This window comes from Cynocephalus volans, chromosome 3, assembly GCF_027409185.1.
Source record: "Cynocephalus volans isolate mCynVol1 chromosome 3, mCynVol1.pri, whole genome shotgun sequence".
Taxonomy (NCBI): domain Eukaryota; kingdom Metazoa; phylum Chordata; class Mammalia; order Dermoptera; family Cynocephalidae; genus Cynocephalus; species Cynocephalus volans.
In genome coordinates this window covers 146,726,017-146,740,092 of record NC_084462.1, presented here as the reverse complement: position 1 = coordinate 146,740,092, position 14,076 = coordinate 146,726,017, and the positions used below count along the sequence as shown (strand labels likewise).

General features: G+C 46.8%; 1 protein-coding gene across 4 annotated transcripts in view; it reads right to left on the bottom strand.

Moving 5' to 3' along the window:
- PLEKHG3 (pleckstrin homology and RhoGEF domain containing G3) overlaps positions 1 to 9,822 on the bottom strand; it is a 41,765-nt gene extending 31,943 nt beyond the window's left edge. For all 4 annotated transcript variants that reach the window (XM_063089342.1, XM_063089344.1, XM_063089343.1 and 1 more), the window contains exon 1: positions 9,651 to 9,822. The gene's annotated coding sequence lies outside the window, so the exon portion shown is untranslated. The remainder of the gene's footprint in view (positions 1 to 9,650) is intronic.
- Positions 9,823 to 14,076: the final 4,254 nt, after the last annotated feature.

The window sequence follows — 14,076 nt, the reverse complement described above, 5'->3', positions numbered from 1 at the left end:
TAAAACTCTTAGAAGAAAAGATAGGAGTAAATCTTTGTGAAAATGGGTGAGCAATGGTTTCTTGGATACAACACTAAAAACACAAGCAACAACAACAACAACAAATAGATAAATTGGACATCATCAAAATTAAAATTTTTTTTGTTTCAAAGGGCACTAACGAGAAAGTGAAAAGACAAAACACAGAATGGGAGAAAATATCTGTAAATCACATATATGACAATGGAATTATATCCAGAATATATGAAGAACACTTACAACTCAACAATACAGACAATCCAGGTTAGCAATGGGCAAAGGATCTGAACAGACATTTCTCCAAAGAAGATATACAAATGGCCAATAAACACATGAAAAGATGCTCAACATCATTAGTTACTAGGGAAGTGCCAATCAAAACCACAATTAATACTACTTCATACCCACTAGGGTGGCCAAAATTAAATCAATGAACAATAACAGGTGCTGGTGAAGAACTGGGGAAATCAAAACCATTGTACGTTGCTGGTGGGAATGTAAAATAGTAAAGACTACTTGGAAAACAATTTAGCAGTTCCTCAAAAAGTTAAACATAGAGTTACCTTACGACTCAGCAATTCTACTCCTAGGTATCTGAGAGAATTGAAAACATACATCTACACAAAAACTTGCACATGAATGTTCCTAGTAGGATTATTCATAATAGCCAAAAAGTGGAAACAACTCAACTATCCATCAACTGATGAATGGATAAACAAAACAGTACAGTATATCCATACAATGGAATATTATTTGGCAATAAAAAAGAATGAAAGAACTGACACATGCAACAACATAGATGAACCTTGAAAATATCAGGCGAAATGAAAGAAGCCAGTCATAAAAGATCACATATTATATGATTCCATTTCCGTGAAATGTCCAGAACAGGCAAATCCAGAGAGATAGAAAGTACATTAGTGGTTGCTTAGGGCTGGGGAAGAGAAAAATGAGAAATGATTGCTAACTGGTACAGGGTTTCTTTTGGGAGTGATAATGTCTTAAAATTAGTGGTAATGGTTGCACAACTCTGAATATACTAAAAACCAATGAACTATACACTTTACACAGGTGAATTTTAAAATATGTGAAATAAATCTCAATAAAGCTATAAATTAAAAAAGTATACAAGTATAAATAAATAACTAATATCTTAAAAGAAACTATCAGCTGGAAAAGTATAGACTATTCTATAATCAGTGCTAAAAAAATTGGCTATTCACCTGGGGAAAAATAAAATCAGTTCCATCTTGCAAGGTTGAGCGGTTTTCAACCATGGCTATACATAAAAATCACCTGAGGCATTTCATAACCATGCCTGGGCCTTCACCCCAAAACATTTTTATTTTATTGGTCCGATGTGGGGTGAGGCTCAGGCACTAGTATGTGTTTTAAAGCTCTTCAGGAGGCTTTAATGTGTAGTCACTGTTGAGAACCAGTGACATATAAAACAATACATTCCAGATGAATTTAAAATGTAAGTGTGGGAAGCAAAATTTAAATTTAAAAGAAAATATATCAAAATAGATATTTATAAAATCAGGCTAGGGAAGGACTTCTTGAACAAGACACGGAAAGTACAAACAAAAGATAGGTAAACCTGACAATAAAATTAAAACCTTCCTATGAAAAACGATTGTTAATAAAGTTAAGACAATCCACAGATGCATATAACCCACAAAAGATTGGTTATTTAACATATATATTCATATTTTTTAACTCCTACAAATCAACAAGAAAAAGACAAAGGCAATTAAGAAATGTGTAAAGGGGGCTGGCTGGTGGTTAGCTCAGCTGGTTAGAGTGTGGTGTTATAACACCAAGGTCAAGGGTTCGGATCCCCGTACTGGCCAACCACAAATTTAAAAAAAAAGAATGTGTAAAGGATAGAATTCCCTCTGAAAAAGTATGGAAGAACCTCTAACATTCCTCAGGGTGGAGAAGTGATGGCTAGGGGACAGAGTGGAAGACTTCTCACTGTATTCCTTTTTCGAGTTCAAATCATATAGATATATTACATTGTTAATTTTTTTTTTTAATGTAAAGGGCAAAAGAATAATAAACACATGGGCCAACACACATGAAAAGTGCTCATGCCTACCTGTAATCTAAATTCTAATTTTAAAAAACAGTTTTTAAAATAATTTTAAAATATCGTTTCATATCCACCAGATTGGAGATAATCCAAATGTTAGTAAAATAGTAGCTCTCTTATTTCTGGTAAGAATACACTGATTACAAATCATTTGGGGACATTACGTGGCAGTATCTTGAAACCACACCTTATGACCCAGTCATCCCACTGCTGACCCACACACTGGAGAAGACTGGCCCATGGATAGAGTGTTATTCATAGGGGTGAGAACATGGAAACAACCTAAGTGTCCATCAATAAGGGAACTAAACATAGTTATATAATAGACAGCATATAGCAGTTAAGATGAATAAACTAGATTTAAATATGTGGGTACTTCAAAATATTCATGGAAAAATAGGATTAAAAGATAATACGAATCTTTCCATGAACTTTTTGAAGTACCCTCCTATATCAACAGGGATAAATCTAGAAAACAGTGTTAGATTTTAAAAAGTCCAAGAAGAACACATTCAACACAATACTATATAAGTCAAAAGGAAAATCACACAATACTATAAGTTACTTATAGATAACAGTAAAAAGCATAAAAAACATGCATAGGAATGATAAACACCATATTCAGGAGATGTTACTTCTGGGGAGGGAGGGAGAGATGAGAAAAGAATTAGGGAGGAAAACAAAGGAAGCTTTGGTTGCATCTGTAACATTTTATCTCTATGAAGAATGAGAGAAGCTCGGTTGGTTACAGCGTGGTGCTGAAAAATGAGAGAAGGAAGTATGAGAAAATCAACACTTGCCAGATCCGTTAAATGGGTGGTGGGGACATGGGGTGGGAGTTCCTAGTCAGGGGCGGGCCCAGCCACCCTGGAGACTAACTGGAACAACCAGCACCAAGACTGCACAGCACAGCATCTTTCAGCAGCATCCAGACCCAAACAAAGGAACAAAGCTCCTGATGGAAAGAGTCCTGGGATTTTTGAAATTGCAGCTCCTCCCTGTCATTTTCTCACCTCAGAAGGTGCTGTGTGGCACCCAGATAGGTACTTAAAATATAAATGCATTCAAAGCATCCTTGTTTCAACTGAGGCCAGCACCCTTTGGTATAACTGGCAATCTGCTTAGGTGGAGCTGAATTAAGATCAGACCCAACCCAGCTATACAGCAACATAGTCAAACGTTGGCTAGCTGGACCCCTTTTTGGACAGCAGAGAGAGCTGTCCAAAAAGCCATTGTCAAGTGTGAGGAGTTTTGAAACAGTCTAGGGTGGAGCTAAGAGCATGTGCTCCAGAACCATTCAGAAGTCAAACTTCATCCCTGCCAAGTGTTAGCTGTGTGATCCTGGACAAGTTACCCAGCCCTGTGGGGCCTCAGTTTCCTTATCTGTGGACAGGGGGGTAATACCACTTATTCTGCCTTGTTGGAAGGATTAGTAATATCATTACCTAAGTATCAACACCTTTCGAAATTTTAGCCAATCTTACTGGGAATCTTTTAAAAATATACGTATCCCTGCCTTCCTAAACAGAGTCAAGGGAACATACCTTAACCTTTTCTTGATGACTCAGGGTCACAATTACCAGCAAAGCATCAATTATCAAACTGATGATCCCTGGAGGTCCAAGGTATGCCAAGCCCCCTAAAAAAAAAAAAAAAAAAAAAAAAAGACCCCTGGCTCTTAGGCTAGTACTTGCTTTTCCTAGTGTTTTGATCTCAGTCTGCTCTCATTGCCAACTCTCAGTTGTACTGTGGTCATATTTTCCTCTGTACGATGGTTTCTTTATCCTCTCTCATTTGCTGCTTATCTGTTGTTGGTTCAGAGATAGGATAACAGAGCTTATATGTACAGTTAAACAGGGGCTGAGAAGGCTGATTTGAAGAAAATGTAGGAACTTGAGTCCTTGGCCTTCCTGGCTATATGCAGATAAGTAAGGCTGCAGGGTGGCTGAGTTCCAAATAGGAGGTTAAGATGGGAGAGGTATTAAGGGATATTATGGGACGTGTTATGGGATGAACTAAAACCAAGGCTGTAAGCACACCGTGCTGTCCACTTTGGGTTCAATGTGAATGGGGGCAAATCTGCAACAAGCCTGGAAGACTGGTCCCAGTGATTCCAGGTACCTTTACACTTTTGCAGGCTGGAGGAATACCGGGCTTTCTTGTCCTACTGCCAGTGCAACTGACCACAGGTTAACTTTAGAATCATATGTTCTGGGCACTTTCAGATAGGAATGGAACATTTGTGAAGAGCTTGAAATTTTTTTTAATTCCTAAGGTTTCATCACACAGTAGCGTTTTACTTATTTGACAAATATTTAGTGGAATCCTACCATACAACAGGCACTGGGGATGCAGCAATGAGCTGGATGGATAGAGGCTATGTGAATACTGGTTCCCTTTTCTTTTCAATAAACACTTGTCATCTATTGCACAAGAGTGCGTGCACACATACACACAGTCTCACAGCCTGGAGAGTAAAGGATATGTTTTTAAAGAGCTTCCAGAACCTGTAGAACCCACTTTCCTCTCGGATCGTGTTACCATGGTAAAACAGACTTCACTCCTCTTGCACCCCTCCCTTACATTCTCAGCTCAGACTCCAGCAATAATCAGAACAACTTCCAGGACCTTCAAACCATGTTTCACAAAAGGCTGCCTGTGTAGCGAACATCATGCCCAATAGAACTTGGTTCAGGTTCTGCGTTCAGCCCCAGAGTCTGCTCAGCATGAAAATAGAGCACAAGTCCTTAAAAACCCATTCCTTGAGCTTAAATCAGGGCTCCCTCCCCAAAGGTCAGCCAAGAGAACTGTACAAAGCCCCATTCTCCCTTTTGCTTGCATACTCAGACTGCAACAGCCCACCCAGGGCTGGACATGACCCCTACCACTGCCTTCTTCCTCTAACCCCATGGAACAAAAGCTGGAGCAGATGTGACCACCAAGCCAGATGACCCTCAGCACGGGACCCCAGCACAAGCCCATCACGCCCTGTTGGTCACACTGTGTACTGCTCCTGATGCTGTATGAGAACGAAGATGAGCAAGTGCAGCTCCTGCCCTCAGAGAGCTTCTAATCAAAATAAAGACACTGGAGCCAGACCCATTTAGCAAGGCCAGCTGACATCCAGAGGGGCTGCCAGCATCTCCAGATGGGCCTCCTGCTGATCACAGGTCAGTCCGCCTGTCCAGCTTTTCTTCTGCTGGCTTCAGGTCACCCAACATCACAAACATGCTTGGGGCTGTTTAGGGCCCTCTCTGCAACTTCCTCTGAGGCCAGATTATATCCAGCTTTACTCGGATTCCAGGCACCAACTGGCAGGCCTGGAAAGTTCCTTCATCACAGAGCCTGCCTGGCTAACCCTGGGCATGCTGCAGGCTCTCAGGGGAAGTGGTCTCACTGATGACCACTTCCCTGGGCCTCGCCCTCCCCGGCCCACCCCTCACTTCCTGAGCCAGGGCAGGGCCCCCAGGAAACTGCTTACCGCAAATTTTGACAGCAGTATTTCAGATCACACCCCTCCCTTTGAGGCCCAAGGTTCCAGCTGAGAGGGGCAGAGTTCATTAGCCGTCTGGCTGGAAGCAGCATAGAGCTGGGCAGGCCTAGCCCTGGGCTCTCACTATGCCTGTCCTTGTTACTTTAAGTTCTGGTCCCTGGTGAACTCTCATGGAAAGTCTTTGTGGGGCTGCCTCAGAGCCTCCATCAGAAGCCTCTTGCCATCTCTGTGGGCTCTTCCAGAAGAGCTCCACCCATCATCTGCCCCTCTCCCTTACTTCCCCTGCCTACCCCCCACCAGCACAACTTATCTACCCAAGGTTGGGGGAGGGGTGGACAGCCTTCCCAGCTATGAGGCAGAGTGGAGAGGCCAGGGATAAGGTGTGATTCATTGGGACTGGTTGGAAGCTGGGGAATTCCAAAGCCAGGGAGGTCAGGGCTGCTGCCCCGGGTCACCCTATCACCAGGGTGTCCTGCATCCTCAACTATCTGTAATCTCGGGTAGAAAAGTCTCACCTACTAGAAAGTCTTCACTAGACTTTTCTATTTTCACCACCCTCTCATTCTCCCATCCTGCCCAATGCTTAAAATGAAAAGCTTTCCCATATAGAGTCCTTAGCAATGGCATTCAATATTTCATGCTACCCCTACAGAAGTTGGTTGGAGAAATAATTCAATGAATGCCTCTATAGCCTTTGTTAACATCGAACATACGCTAGGGCATTGTTCATTCTCCATGCCACATGTGGTAGGTATGATGACTAATTCCATTTTATAGGTGAGAAACACCAGCTCAAAGGAGTTTAGCACCCGTCAAAGGCCGCAGGGCTGGTAAGCTGTCAAACGGGATTTGAATCCAGGTTTGTCCAACTCCAAACCCTACTCCTAAATGCCACACTGGGATGCTGAACTGAGTTTCAAGAAAGGGAAATCAGAAATGAAGGAAAATACCTCCTTTGGGCATCACCTCAAAAGTGCCTTCTCAGGGAAGCGCCCGTGGCCATCCCACCCAAACTGTCATTTCACCCCTTCCTTGACAATCCATATCCACCTTCCCTGTCTTATTTTTCCACTTACCACTAACACTGTATTTCAATCTATCTTATTTATTGTCAGCTTCCCCACTAGAAGTCAGCTCCATTAGGTCAATGATTGTGTACTGTGTTCACTGCTGTGTCCCCTGCATCTAGCATTCATACACAGTAGGTGCTAAATAAATAACTGTTGAACGAATGAGTACTTTAAAATAGAACTAATAGGCATGAATATAGGAAGAAAAGGGGGATGGATGATCCATCCATTCCGGGGAAGAAAGGAGAGCTGAAAGAAGACAGGGAATCTGGCCAGGGGTGGAGTTGGGAGTCCCAAGAGGAGACTGACAATGGGAAATGAGGGTCTGCCAGGTCCCCTGGAGGCTCCAGTAGAGCCTTTCTGCTGGCAGTAGTGGTTTCCAGCTGCCAGGGCCTCAGCCTAAGGGCTTCTGCTGGGGAGGGAGGGTGGGGTAGGGCGGGCTTGCAGCCCTGAAACAAAGACTTGTGGACATGCAGCTGGCCAGAGAGGCGGGACAGAGCAGTGGCCTGGACCAGAGGGGCAGCCTGGGATGGGGGAGGGGCGCAGATGAGGAGCTAAAGACAGCCCTTGGTGCAGCTGCAAAGGCAACACTCTCCCAATGCCCAGAGTCCCTGCAACCCCAACACAACAGAGAATAGCTAGATGGCTTCACATTTAACCCTCCAAAGCCAGGGCCCAGCCTGGGCTCATGGCCAACCCCCAGGTTTGGGGCCAGAGCCTTCAGGTGGGAATGGCGGGGCAAACCATACATCTGAAACCCAGACCTTTTCCTTCTCCAGCCCTGGTCATCCCTCAGGCCATGGCCTTTAGCCTCGTCTGGTGTAAACACAGTGACCCTGGGATAGCTGGGGATTTGGCAAGGCAAATGTTTACTCTGGAACTGAGATATTACAGGCCAGGGATATAAACTTCCACCATTAGCTCCTGGTATCTACCACCTTCTGGCACACATATATCCAGTAAATTATAAAGCCCTTGAGGCTTTGCCCAAGTTTTGCTCCCTGCTCTTCTGCAGAGCATCAGATTGATAGGGGCACTTGGGCTGAAAGGCCCCTCAGATTAGCCTACTCCCTTTACACATGAAGGCAGCCAGAGAGGGGAGGTGATTTCAGCCTGGGCCAGAAATCATGAGCCCTTTACTTTGTACAGGAATTTATGGAGCATATGAGGATTCTTATCATAGCCCCTATTTGATTCTTATCATAGACCCTGTAAGGAAAAGCTGGCAAGTAACCCCGCTCTATTCATGTGGATACTAAGTCAGAAAAGATAAGTTGATTGTCCAGGTCATCTTGAAAAAATCACGGTTTAGACAGTGAGGAAATCTGAGTTCTGGTCCCTAGTTGGCCAGTAAAGACCCAGGCTGAAATCACCTCCCCTCTCTGGCTGCCTTCATGTGTAAAGGGAGTAGGCTAATCTGAGGGGCCTTTCAGCCCAAGTGCCCCTATCAATCTGATGCTCTGCAGAAGAGCAGGGAGCAAAACTCAGGCAAAAGCCTGTGCTGGACTCCAGTCCAGTGCTCTTTCCACTCTCCCTACTATGCCACATCTACTAAAAGGCTGTAGAAAAGCCCCAAAGCAGCTCTTAAATAAATCACTCCTTCAGCAGTTAGGACTTGGCCTGGGGGCTTACCTCATCCCCAACTCCCTGCTCCATCCCCTGGGCAAGATACTCAGGGAGCCAAGGGGCTGTCCAAACCTCCCAGGGGGGGCTGTGGCATCAGAGGTAGCAGGAGTGTTAACAGCGGGGTGTACAAAGGGGAGACGGGGCCATGCCAGCCAGGTGGCAGCCCAGAACCACCGGGAAGGGGTGAATAACAGAAAGTGTAGGCCATCTTTTGGTTCTTACTCCCTAGGTTTCCTTCTGGGGATGGCTGAGGTGCAGTCACTCAGGATTCCACTCCTAGTCCAGCAAAGGAGACAGAAAGTCACTGTCCTTTAGGTGAGGCGGCAGATATGCTCAGCGGGGAAGCCCCTCCCCCTCTCTGGACTGCCATTACTCTCCCTGATGATTATTTCTTGAACAAGTGCTATGTGATTGGGCTGCACGTAGAGGCACGACTGGGGAGACTCTTGGAACCCCCATTCCAGGATTCCCAGTAAGATGATGCGGTCTGGGTCGCTTGCTGGAGTCCCCCCGAGCTGGGGTCAGGCCCCTACAATTGCCAACAGCTTAGCGAGTGACCTCGAAGACGAAACTCTTACGCGGACTCTACCACGCCGCCACCCCCCAAGGCCACACTTCTCCGGCCTCCAAACATTACATTTCCCACTCCGTTTTACCTTTTGTTTTCAAAGTAGCTCCAAAGAGTAAAAGCAGCTACTAAACAACGTCTTGAAAATTTCGAGCTTGCACGCTTTATCCTGGCTTTCCAAACCAAAGATCTGAGAGTGGGGAGTAAGTTACCAAACCGATTTCAGGTCTGGGCGAGGTCGAGGCAGTCGGTGGCCTCTGTGCTTTCGGCTCCCGGACACTCCGTTTCTGACACCCATCTAATCCCTCCTGGACAGGTAGCTGAGATTCCCAACAGCTAGCACCGTGAGGCACCGACCCGGAACAGGCTGCAGGCGCCTCTCGGGCTCGCAGGACCCGGGAGGTTCGAGTCCTTCCCCAGGAGGGTCCACCCCGCTGGGGCCCACGGTCCGCGGCAAGGACCAGCTCTTGGCGCCCGGGCGCGCAAGGGTGGGCGCAGCGGAGCGGGCTTCCCGGATTTCTCCTAGAAGCCACCCGGAGCACTCGCTCCTTTTGTTTCCGGAGTGGGGGCAAAAAGGACAGAAAACGACTCCTTGCACGACCCTCCCGCGCTCTAGCCCTCTGCCGGGAGGGTCGCCCGGGAGGAGCCAACACAGCCCCCGGCCCTTCTCGGTCGTCCTGGGTCCTCACCCCGTGCGGGGGCTCCAGCGTGACTCCGGGAACTGCCACTTCGCCGACTGCACCCAGGTAGAGTGAGAGGGGAGAACCGAGGGACACTCACCGAGCGGTCGCCGCCCCGCGGGTTCCGGACACGCACGGCGCGCGGGGCTGCCCAGGTGCCGCTGCAGCGCCGGCGCGAGTTTGAAAGTCGCTCTCGGAAGGGGTTGAGGCCGCCGGCTGCTCCCGCCCACGGCCAGCCCCTCGGCCGTCCCGGACGCGGCCAGCTGCGAGCGCCTCTCCCCGGGGACCCCAGCCCGCGCGCTCCTTCCCAGCGCCGGGCAGGAAGTCCGGCCCGCCGCGAGCCGGAGCTGCAGCGGGAGGGAGGGAGCGAGGGAGCGAGGGAGCGACGGAGGGGCGGGCCAGGAATGTTTCCAGTGGGTGGAGACTCGGGCCCGCGGCTGGAATCCAGCAATTGGCGGCTCGGCGGGGGCCGGGGGAACCTTCGCTGCGCAGCGAGCTGGAGCCTGGGGTGAAGGCTGCGGTGGCGGCCGGGCGCGGGCGCGGCCAATGCTTAACGCCGCAGGTGGGGCGAGCGCTGCGCTCGGGCGGTGTCGGTCCCGCCGCCCGCCGGCCCCTGCCGGGCAGCCCAGATGCTTTAAGATACCAAGACGCAGGTGCGGGGGGGTCACCCTGGTGTCACAGATCTGCTATCACCGCTTCCCGAGCGGGCACTGGACAGCCAGAACACCTGCATTGAACGGACAGGGACCAGCAGGCCCAGCAAAGGGGGCTTTCTTCAAGCCAGTCACCATTTGGGATCAGATTTGGAAGTCCTTGTCCTAACAGAGCAGGTCACCTCGGCCTTTCTGAGTTAGGATGGCGGGTCTTGAATTCCTGGCCCGAACTCTGTCCCCGGGATTCCTTTACAGATGTAAATCCAAACCTCAGAGCAGGTGACAGGAAAGAGAGGAATCTGATAGCGGAGGGAGCTCCACGAAGGACTGTTAGGTGGAAAAAACAAGATGCAGAAACCTGGGCGACAGAAGACCCCGTTTTTGTAAAACAAAGACAGAGAACCCTGTCTATGTCTGCTCACACGGAAAGATACACACCTGGAAATTGGGAGGCAGGGAGGTGAAGGTAGGGGATAGCGACGTTCAATACAGACATGTTGCACTTTGAGCTAGAGCATGAGTCTAAAAATCTGTAATAATTCATCAGTAAAGATCCTGAAAAAAAAAAAAAAGATATCCCAACACAAGCCAAGAAAGAAGCCCAGGTGGGACTCCGGAAAAGGAACGACTCCCACTGGTTCGGTGCTGTCCCCAGTTGATTGGGAGGAGGAATGGAACACCGATATCAGAACCACTGGGTATTTTTGATGTCCGCGTGTAGAAAAGTTGTATTAAGTGTGTATAGTAAACGATTTATATAGTTTTAGTTAACAAAATAAGCCCCCACCCCCACCACACATACACAAAAAAATGCTGCTCCTGGCAAATGCAGGCAGGTTCCAGGTGATTACAGGAAGGGGAGGGCAGGGCGCGGGAGGAAATGGCTTTCAGGTGACTTTGAAACAGGATCCCGGCGGAGGGAGGGGTGAAGACAGCCCGGCATCCTCGCTCCTGACTGCGGGGAAGCGGTAGGCGCTGGGTCTGGCGGGCCCCACATTCCTCAGGGCGGGAGGGTCTGTTCCAGGCTTGCAGAGCCCCAGACTCGCGGACCGCGAAGGTGAGAGCCGAGGCTGCAGAGCCGGGAGGGAGCGATCGGAGATAAACTCCGCTGCACCTGGCGCCGCAGGCCGGGGTCGGAGCTGGAGGGGAAAGTGAGAAGCCCCTCTCTTCTGGCCTGCCAGGGGGCAGTCCATCCTCAGGCTTCCACGTTTCTTTGTTTCTGCTTCCTTCTCTGATCGCCTGAATCCTACCAATCCCTTCCTGCCCACCTCAAATTCCAAAGAAGAGCCAGTGACTTCAGCCAGGCCAGGTAATAGTGTTAATAACAGTAATAACTGTCATTTGTGAAAGCTTGCCATGTGCAGGGCCTATGTGACACTCATACAGAAATGTTTACAAACATTTTCTCCCTGGATCCTCACAACCACCTTGTGAGGTAGGAAGTATCCTTAGCCCCGTTTTACAGATGGAATATTGAGGTGCAGAGGGATGGAGCAACTTGGCCAGGATTTACATAACCAGCAAGAGCAGAGCCGGATTAGAGCCCAGATGGGTCCAACATTTGAGTGCTTACTGCGTTCGCCATTGTTCTAAGTGCTTTACAAGAACAATTGCAGTTACCAAAGAAGAAACTGAGGCAGTCATACAGTTAATGGGTGGTAGACCTGGGAGTCACAACGGGGCAGCTGTGCTCTTAACCACCACCTACCTCTTCTGCTTTCTTTCTGACACTTCTTATATATGCAATTCAGCACTTGATTATAATGTCCTGCATTGTTTCTAATTGTTTTAATTTACATCGCATATTTCCTAAAAAGATCATAATCTCCCTGTGGCAGAAGTCATGTAGGAAGAGCTCAATAAAGTAATGTTGAATTCAGATGAAACAACCCAAAGAGTTTGTGAGAAATTTCACAATCTCACCTCCGAGAGTAAAAATCTGTGTCTGGGCCCAGGGGCTCCAGGCTACAGACCCTCCCTCCGTAGCTCAAGAGCCTCTCTCCTTCCTACCAACTCTTGCCTCAGTGTCCTCACCCTGCTATTAAATCATTTATTATTATAATAATACCTTGTGTCTCAGTAATGTCTTTAATCCAAGATCTCAAAGTGTTCTAACAAACACAGATTCATCTTCACAGTATCACCACTGAGATGAGGAGATGGAAGGATTCTCCCCATTTTATGAGTGAGAAAACCAAGACAACAGAGAGTGGCGATGACTCACTGTGGAAATCAGTGGCTGATTTCAATCAGGGTTGACTCTCCCATCTCTTCCCCTCCTCCTTCTAACTCTTGGCTGCCAGCACTTGCATGAAAATTTCAAATCCCAGAGACAAAGGCCATTGAGTTTTCACAATAAAGGACATTTCCAAACTGTCATTTCAGCTGCTCTATTGTGGTAGACCTCAGGAGAGGGAGGGGATATAAACACAGTGAAGGTTTCCTTGGGCTCTTGGCTCAGAGAAAGCCATGGCTGGCTGGGATGGAGAAATGAAATCCCAAATATGGAGGAAATGCCCCCCAAAGGTGGCCTGAAAAGCCCCACCAAGCTCTGAGGTCTCAAAGCTTCCAGAGTCTCAAGTTGCATTTTAGCAATGTTTCTCAAAGGATGAGCCATTGGCAGCAAAAGAAAAAAATTAATTGGAATCATCAAAATGTAAAACTTTTATGCATCAAAGGACATCAAGAAAGTGAAAGGACAACCCAAAGAATGGGAGAAAATTTTTGCAAACATATGTTTTAAGGTACTTACTGGAAAACATAAACAACTCCTACAATTGAATAATAAAAAGGCAAATATCCCAATTTAAAAATGGGCAAAGGATCTGAATAAACATTTCTCCAAAGAAGACATATAAATAGCCAATAAAAACATGTGAGGATGCCCAACATCATTAGCCATCAGGGAAATGCAAATAAAAAACACAATGAAATACCGCTTCACACCCACTAGGATGCCTATAATCAAAAGCACATAATAATAAATGTGGGTGAGGAGGTGGAGAAATTGGAACCCTCTTGCACTACTGGTGGAAATGTAAAACAGTGTGGCTGCTTTGGAAAAGAGTCTGGTAGTTCCTCAGAAGGTTAAACATAGATTTTCTATATGACCCAACAATTCCACTCCTAGATGTATACCCAGGAGAAATGAAAACTCCTATACATACAGAAACTTGTATACAAATGTTCATAGCAGCAATATTCATAATAGCCAAAAAATAATAACAACGCAAATGTCCATCGGCTGATGAATAGATAAACAAAATGTGGTCTGGCCATACAATGAAATATTATTCATCCATATAAAGGATAGAAGTATTGATTTATGGATGAACTTGAAAACATGCTAAGTGAAAGAAGCCAATCACAAAGACCAAATATTGTATAATTCCATTTATACGAATGGTCCAGAATAGGCAAACCTTTGTAGACAGAAAGTGGAATAATGGGGCTGGCAGGTTAGCTCATTTGGTTAGAGTGTAGTGCTGTTAAAACCAAGGTCACAGGTTCAGACTTGGATTCATACTGGCCAGCTGACAACAACAACAACAAAAGTGGATTAATGGTTGCCTAGGGCTGGAAGGGGTTTGGGGCAGATTGAAGGAAATGGGGAGCAACTACTAACAGATTTAGGGTATTTTTTTAGGAGTGATACAAATGTTCTAAAATACTGTGATGGTTGCACAACTCTGAATATACTAAGAACCATTAAGTTGTACACTTTATTTTTTATTTTTTATTTCTTTTAAAAGATGACCAGTAAGGAGATCTTAACCCTCGACTTGGTGTTGTCAGCACCACGCTCAGCCAGTGAGCTAACTGGCCATCCCTATATATGGGATCCGAACCCGGGGCCTTGGTGTTATCAGCACC